We start from the raw sequence: 7,413 nt of genomic DNA, 5'->3' as shown, positions 1-7,413 counted from the left end.
AATATTATGTAATCTCCACCAGATATACTCCCAGTGACCAAAAAAGTAGGTAAATGTATGTTAACTACTCCTGAATAATACTTCAGATAATTTTTATGAATGTCATAACATCATATTTCTACAATTTTCTCAGTCTGATTGTTGACTTTCAGTTCACACCGCAAAATGTGAATATTTCAAAATGATTTATATAATTTTGTTATTTATTATCTCTCTCATTCACCATGTAAAATCTTCCTAAAAGCAGAAATTCCTGATTGTGATGTAGACTGTATTGTTGCTTACGGTACTGTATCTTCAACACCACAAGCAGCCGCTGTTACGTATTAGATGTTCAAAACATGTTTTTGAACATAATCATATTTTCATACATCCATTTAATCAAGCAGAGAAATTTGGGCCACCATTTCCTAGATTCCTCCCTCTTAATCTCTCTTCTATCCCACGTTTAATAAATTGGGAAATTTTGTCTCTCTTGCTTCAAGCAACAGATTTTTCTCCCTCACAGTGATTTCATCATTTCTACTTCATTTTTTAAGTCTACTAAATATTTTTTGTGAACATATTTCTTAGCCTTTACTTCCAACAGTATACCACACTAAACAGAATAAAACTTGATCTCAAAGTGACTGCAAGTTTCCATTCAAGTATTAATATAAGCTACCTTCTTCCATATAGAGTATGAATTACATATCAACTTTCTTATAGGGAATTGACTATCAATCCTGTCTTCAAGTTGACTGAACTTTTCTTCTGCCATATCTAAACTACTATTAAGCCCAATTAGGGATTTAAAAAATTTCAATTCTTGCATTTATTTCCCTATTTTCCTATGATTTTCATTTCTCTGTTGATATTTTTTTGCTGTCATTTTAATTTTATAAACTTACCTTCCTTTACTTTTATGTATATATTTATAATATCTGATTTATTGTATGTTTGTAATAAGTTTCAAACCTGGACTATTTGATAGTTCTTTTCCATTAACTGTTCAAAAACAAAAAATAAGCTTCCCATATTCTAGTTTCTTTGCATATGTAATAATGTTTTATTGTTAATATCTATAAGAAATCTATATTACATTATCTTTTCTGGAAAAGTGCTGAGTTTTGTTCAACAAACTTATGTAAACTTGGTATTATGCTTTATTGGTTAGATGTATGGAAAATCCAAATTTTTTCCCAAAGACCTATAAGTTATCAGTACTCAACTTCAAATATCTACATGTCTTTTTGGGATTAGTTTGAGGCTTTTTGCGTGTTTAGAGGGGCGTAGAGTAGGTCTTATTCTAGAGCATTGTCTTTACTTTTAGGAGCTACTTTTGTAATATATCAGGTATCTGAAGGGATGTTAATAGGGCATTAATATGGACTCTTAGCTCTTACTTGTCAGGATGCAGCATCACCAGGACAACTTAAGCTTTAGTATTTCTGCTCACAACATTGATGCTATTGTCAGTTTCCTATTGTCTCACCCTGAATAGATGAAGTACAGCCCTCACCCAGTTTCTCTGGGGAACCATGCACAGAACTGGGGATCTCCTCTTGCAGGACCACCTTTTCTCCCATGCTCTGCTCCAGCTGACTTGAAGTCTGATCTCTGCCTTCTCAGTTCAGTGCTCTTTTTCGTACCTTGTCTGTTCATGTGTGCTTGAGAAGTTGTTCCTATTCTTAGACCCAGAGATATCATGGGGCCCACCAAATGAATGTCCATGTTCTTAGAAATAGCAGTCTTGTATTCTCTATTATCTAGTTTCTGAAAACAGTTGATTGATATGTTCTGTCTAGTGTATGTGGTAGAAGGAATAGTCTGGTACTAATTAATAAGTCATAATCATATGTGAAATCTTGAAAACAGCTCTTCATTATTTATCTTTAAGCTTTTAATTTTACATTTTGTCATAATCTGTCAGTCAACTTCTGCCAAAAAAAAAAAAAAGGTAAAAAGGGAATTTAATAGAAGCAAGCTGCAAAAACCTCTAAGATGCCATTTAAGATTTTAAAATTATGCATATAAACTCTTTAGTGTCTCAATGAATTTCCTTTGTTGCCATAATAAAATCCCATAGTTAGCCAATTAATTTTTCATATAGCTGAATGATTGAGGTATATAATTTGCTGATGGAGCAGAATAGATCATTCAAACAGCTTATTTTTAAAATCAAATTGTCTGAAACTATCTACTGATGATCCACTACTGTAGTTTAATAAATAAGATTGCTTACTCTTTTTTGCATATTTTGCTCTTTCGGTAAATTGTTTAATTGTTATGCTTGCCAAGTTTTACTGAGTAAGCTATATACTGTAGCTGTTGATTTTGCATATTTTATTGCTCACATCACATATTTCACAGATTATCTCATGCATAGTCTAGATTGTTGATAATGTTACATACATTACTAGTTATGAGGGTCAACATATCTATTGGACTTTGCTCATTTGTATAATTTTCTTAATGAGCTATATAATCAAAGTATGACATTTGTAAAATAACATATTTTACAAATACGTATTGAATACATTTCATTGATGTAAAATATGTCAATGAATATTTTTCATGTTTTATTTCATATTTCCTAGTTTTTTAATATTATTTTGATTGAAAGATGACTTTTTAAAAACTATTTAAGTGTAACAGTTTCAACATAAGGAGAAGCTATTTTTCCAGAAATAAGCTAAAACATGAAATTATACTGACTGTATATGGCATCTCAAATTATTTTGAATGATGTAGTAAGAGTATGCATTTTGTAGAAAATGTACATCTTTTGTTACTATATGTTATTTTTAGGAAAAAAAATCATTTTAGAAACATAGAGTATCCATTTTTCTAGGGGTCCTTTAAGTAAATACCACAGACTGGGTAGCTTAAACAACATAAATTAATTTTTTCATAGTTCTAAACGGTAGAAGTCCAAGATCAAAGTGTCAGCACAACTGATTTCTTCTGAAGCCTCTCTTTTTGGTTCTCAGGTAGCCTCAGATATCCAGTATTTCCAAATACCGAAATAGGGTCTTCAAAGGCACTGGAGCATAGAACTTGAACATGTGAATTTCGGTGGGATACAATTCAGTCCATAATACTTAATGCTCAGTTACATAATTTTTAATATCTCTATTTTAAATAAGGAGAATAAGAGAAACTTATGGAAATAACTTGATATTAATCATACCTTGTATATATTTTTATGTGAACTCATCTGATTATACTACAATTTTTCTCACTTTATGGCACGTTATTTGAACATACCTAAAAAAATTTAATGACACTTCAAAAATGTTTTATATGTGTTATACTTTCAACATAAATTAATTTTTATATGATAAAACTAAATGTTAAGAATGTGAATAGCATTTTATTCAAAAATGTACCCTAGGCCGGGCGCGGTGGCTCACGCCTGTAATCCCAGCACTTTGGGAGGCCGAGGTGGGTGGATCACGAAGTCAAGAGATTGAGACCATCCTGGTCAACATGGTGAAACCCCATCTCTACTAAAAATACAAAACAATTAGCTGGGCATGGTGGCACGTGCCTGTAGCCCCAGCTACTCGAGAGGCTGAGGCAGGAGAATGGCTTGAACCCAGGAGGTGGAGGTTGTGGTGAGCCAAGATTGCACCATTGCACTCCAGGCTGGGTAACAAGAGCAAAACTGTGTCTCAAACAAAGAAACAAACAAAAAAAGTACCCTACTAGAAATCTAATATAACTTCATATGTCTAGAATTCCCTGAATTGGTTTTGCCATCACTATAAAGTTAATCGGAAGAATTTAGATGGAATACTTCTTCTGTGAAACAAGTATATATAATAATATACACTTTCTCTTCTAGATTTACATTTTTGACTTAAAATTAGAATCTCATTTGTATGATATGTTGAAATATCTCAAGTTTTGGAATAATGAAAATATGTCATTTTGATATTTTTTTCTTATACCAATTACCAGTAGAGCTTTCAATGTTAGGGTTTTAGCATGTCACTTGAAGTTCCCATGTATAGTTTTAGTCAATTCTTAGAAACTATTCCCAAAATTAGTAATTGTATATATGCACGTTTAAATTTTTTGATCAGTTTCTAAAATTTATTTTATTAGTTTTGAGATTCCAGATAAATAAGATGAAAGACTCCTACATTTAAGGCTTTAATCTTGAAAATGGCTTGTTTCCTTTTGTTTTAAGATTGAAAGGAATCTTGAACATTTGAAAAATATCTTTGCGCACTTAAATTTGCACAAAGAAAGGGGAAGAGAGGATGATTGCTGCTCTGAAACTGGCCATCCTTCAAGGTCTACAGGTGAGCTGTGTCAGCTTTCAAAATCCTCATAGATAAGGCTTCTTTCTGAAAAGTGACCTTATCTGCAGAATAACAGTGTTTTCAAAATACAACAAAAGTACCATAAACGTTAGCATTTGTGCATATGCTATTTCTACTTCCTAGAATACGCCCCTCTTTTTACATGATTATTTTTATCTTTCAAATATGAACATATGTTTTACCTTCTCAGATATTATGTTGACCTTTGACAGACCAAGTAGAGCCCTAATCCAACACTCCAGCTCGCTTTTCATTTTCTACTACACGTATGTTCAATTAATAGTAGTTACACAACCAATAACCATTTATTTATATATCTGTTTGTTTATTACCTGTTTTACTGAAAATATACATTTATTGTTTGTTTAATGATTACATGACAATAATATGTATATACTAAGAGGGAAATATTTTATTAAATTTCCATCCATGAGCAGGTAATGTATAGCATAGCTAGATTTGTTTTATGAAAACATGAATCTGATTATTACACTGTCAAAATGAATTACTTCAATGATTTCAGAAAACCTTCAAAATAAAGGTAAAACCTTGAGATTGGCATATAATACCTTTAAATCAGACCTCCCCTTTTCCTATAACTTCCTTGCCAATTTCCAGGTCTTCAACTATGCCCTAAGCATAGCTCCAGTATAGCATTTAAACACAGTAATTTCCGTAGACAATATCTATTCTTGTTTGGCTTTTGTGTCACTCATGGCCAAGATCCATCAATTGCACGTAGTAGTTACTCAATTACTTCCTGAAAAACAGATGAATGAATTATTTAAACCTACATTTTAAATGAGGTTAAACTATGAATGAACCATCTTGCCTCTCACAGAATGATGCCTTCTTTCCATCACTCTGGATATGTTAAAGATATTTTCTTTATCATCTCAAACCAACATGTGGATTTATGTTTAATTGATCTATATCTCCTCTACTTCTCCCAATCCATATTTAATCAAAATAACTATTGGTTTTACTTCCAAATAATCTCTCTCATTATCCTATTCTTCATATGTTTATTGCCACTTTTTTAGAACTGTCCTGTTTGATCCCTACTGTCTCAGATTAAGACAGACTGGACTATCAATGGTCTTCATACAAATTTATATACTTTCAGATCCATTACAAATAGCTTTACCTACAGAGCCTGCCTATATTTCCCACCTTTCTACCCCAATGTTTTTGCATATGCTGACTGACCACTTTCTCCCAATCTCCATTTTACTAAGTGGTTAAGAAATATGCTTAATTATTATGCTCATCTAACATTACTTTTGCTTTGCAGCTCAATGACTTCAACATAAAATATATTCTCTGATCTGAAATGTCATATTTCTCTGTTGTATCATTACTGCATTATGTCTTAGTTTAGTTTAAGAGCTGTTTATTTATCTCTATAGGTAGGTAGATGATAGATAGATAGATAGATATGTGTGTGTGTGTGTGTGTGTGTGTGTGTGTGTGTGTACAACCTATTTTATGTTTCTCTTTCTGCTTTAGGAGATTATACAGGATATATATATATATATATATACACATAAATATATACATATATCCATCTCCTTACAATGTTATAATGTCTTGAGGAGTGGGATCTATTTAGCGTTTTTATGTCTGCCCACTGCACTGTCTAGCATTATGCCTTGTACACAGTAAGGACTGAATGAACGTCACTCAAGTAGCTAAATGAGGATGTTTGGCTCAGGTTTGACATATAGTCGTTCATAAGCAAAAAGGAATAAAACTGCAGCTATTTTTCTGATGTTTACTCCCCTCAACCAAAAATATTCCCTGGCCTTTGTTTAAGTAAAAGGTTTTAAAGTGATGACATACAAACATTTATTCTTTGGACAGTAAAATATTAAACAAGGCAAAAAAAGGAATTAGCTGCCAACATTTAAAACTGGCAGACTTCACTTAGTTTCAAAAGTCTTTTGAAAAGTGAGAAGCAGATTTGGCAATACTGGGAAAATGTTCTCCTAGAGCTAAAATTTGCTGGCGATGACTAACAACTAAGCAGTTTAGCCAAGGCTGCTGTGTTCTAGTTTGCCTGAATTTCAAACAGCTTATTTATCTTATTTACATCTTTTGTGGGGGAAGGTCTTGGCCACTGTGCCCTCTTCTTTTATATACTTGATCTTTGTACTTGCAGAAAATAAGATTCCAGGACTTGCATTGGGAATTAGGGTTTTAACATACAAGTCTACCAGCTATGCCAGCATGCTGAGCGAGGGTAGAAAGAACCTGAGAGCAGTGCAGACAATAAACAAACAAACATAAAACTTTGAATAAAATACTCAGAAAAAAATGACCCAAGTAAAGGGCGCAAGCTGGCTTATTCAGGGAAAAGAGAAATACTAAGATAAAGAAAATGTGCCAGATTCTGACATAGACATTATTATATTTGTCTTTACTATACCTGTATAAGGAACATTCCCTAGCTCTTGCCATTGAAAAAACGTAGAAGCACTGATAATAATGATAACTTCTAATGGCCAGATTTGAATTTCTAAAGATCATTTTCCATTAAAAGGAGCTAGGATTCTTGAGAGAAAGAGCTGATTCCAAGGCTGAAGTGGGAATATTTTCCATCTGAAACCTGAATGACTTGTTCAGAAAGGAAGGAAGTGTTCAAAGAGTAATTGAGATATGACATACATAAGACACACAAACCAGATTGAAGGGACATCACTGATTAAATGCAGGACAATTTGAGCACCTAAATAAATAATGGTAGCAATAGATTAACCCACTGAACAAAATAAAGAAGTTTTAATCCATTGCGAGTATCAATTTTGAAATTAATTATTTGAAATTTCAAGAGGAAACAACATACTGGCAAGATATTTAGGTTCTGCTTCCACAAAATACTTACTGAATACAAGGGAAAGATTATATTGGAGAAAAGTTGTTGATACAACTATGACTGTGAGAACAAAATTAAGGTCACCATAATGGTCCAAATTGATTTTGAATATTATCTAACAGGCTGCAGCACTTCTTTGATATTCTTTTGAAATCTAATCAAGACAAAACATTGATGAAGCTAAATAGAGGAACATCATATAAAAATACCAATATATAATCCTCA

The sequence above is a fragment of the Sapajus apella genome, unplaced genomic scaffold (assembly GCF_009761245.1).
Source record: "Sapajus apella isolate SASKATOON/1434 unplaced genomic scaffold, GSC_monkey_1.0 scaffold27, whole genome shotgun sequence".
NCBI lineage: Eukaryota > Metazoa > Chordata > Mammalia > Primates > Cebidae > Sapajus > Sapajus apella.
The sequence above is the reverse complement of the archived record's forward strand: the minus strand, read 5'-3'. Positions refer to the sequence as shown.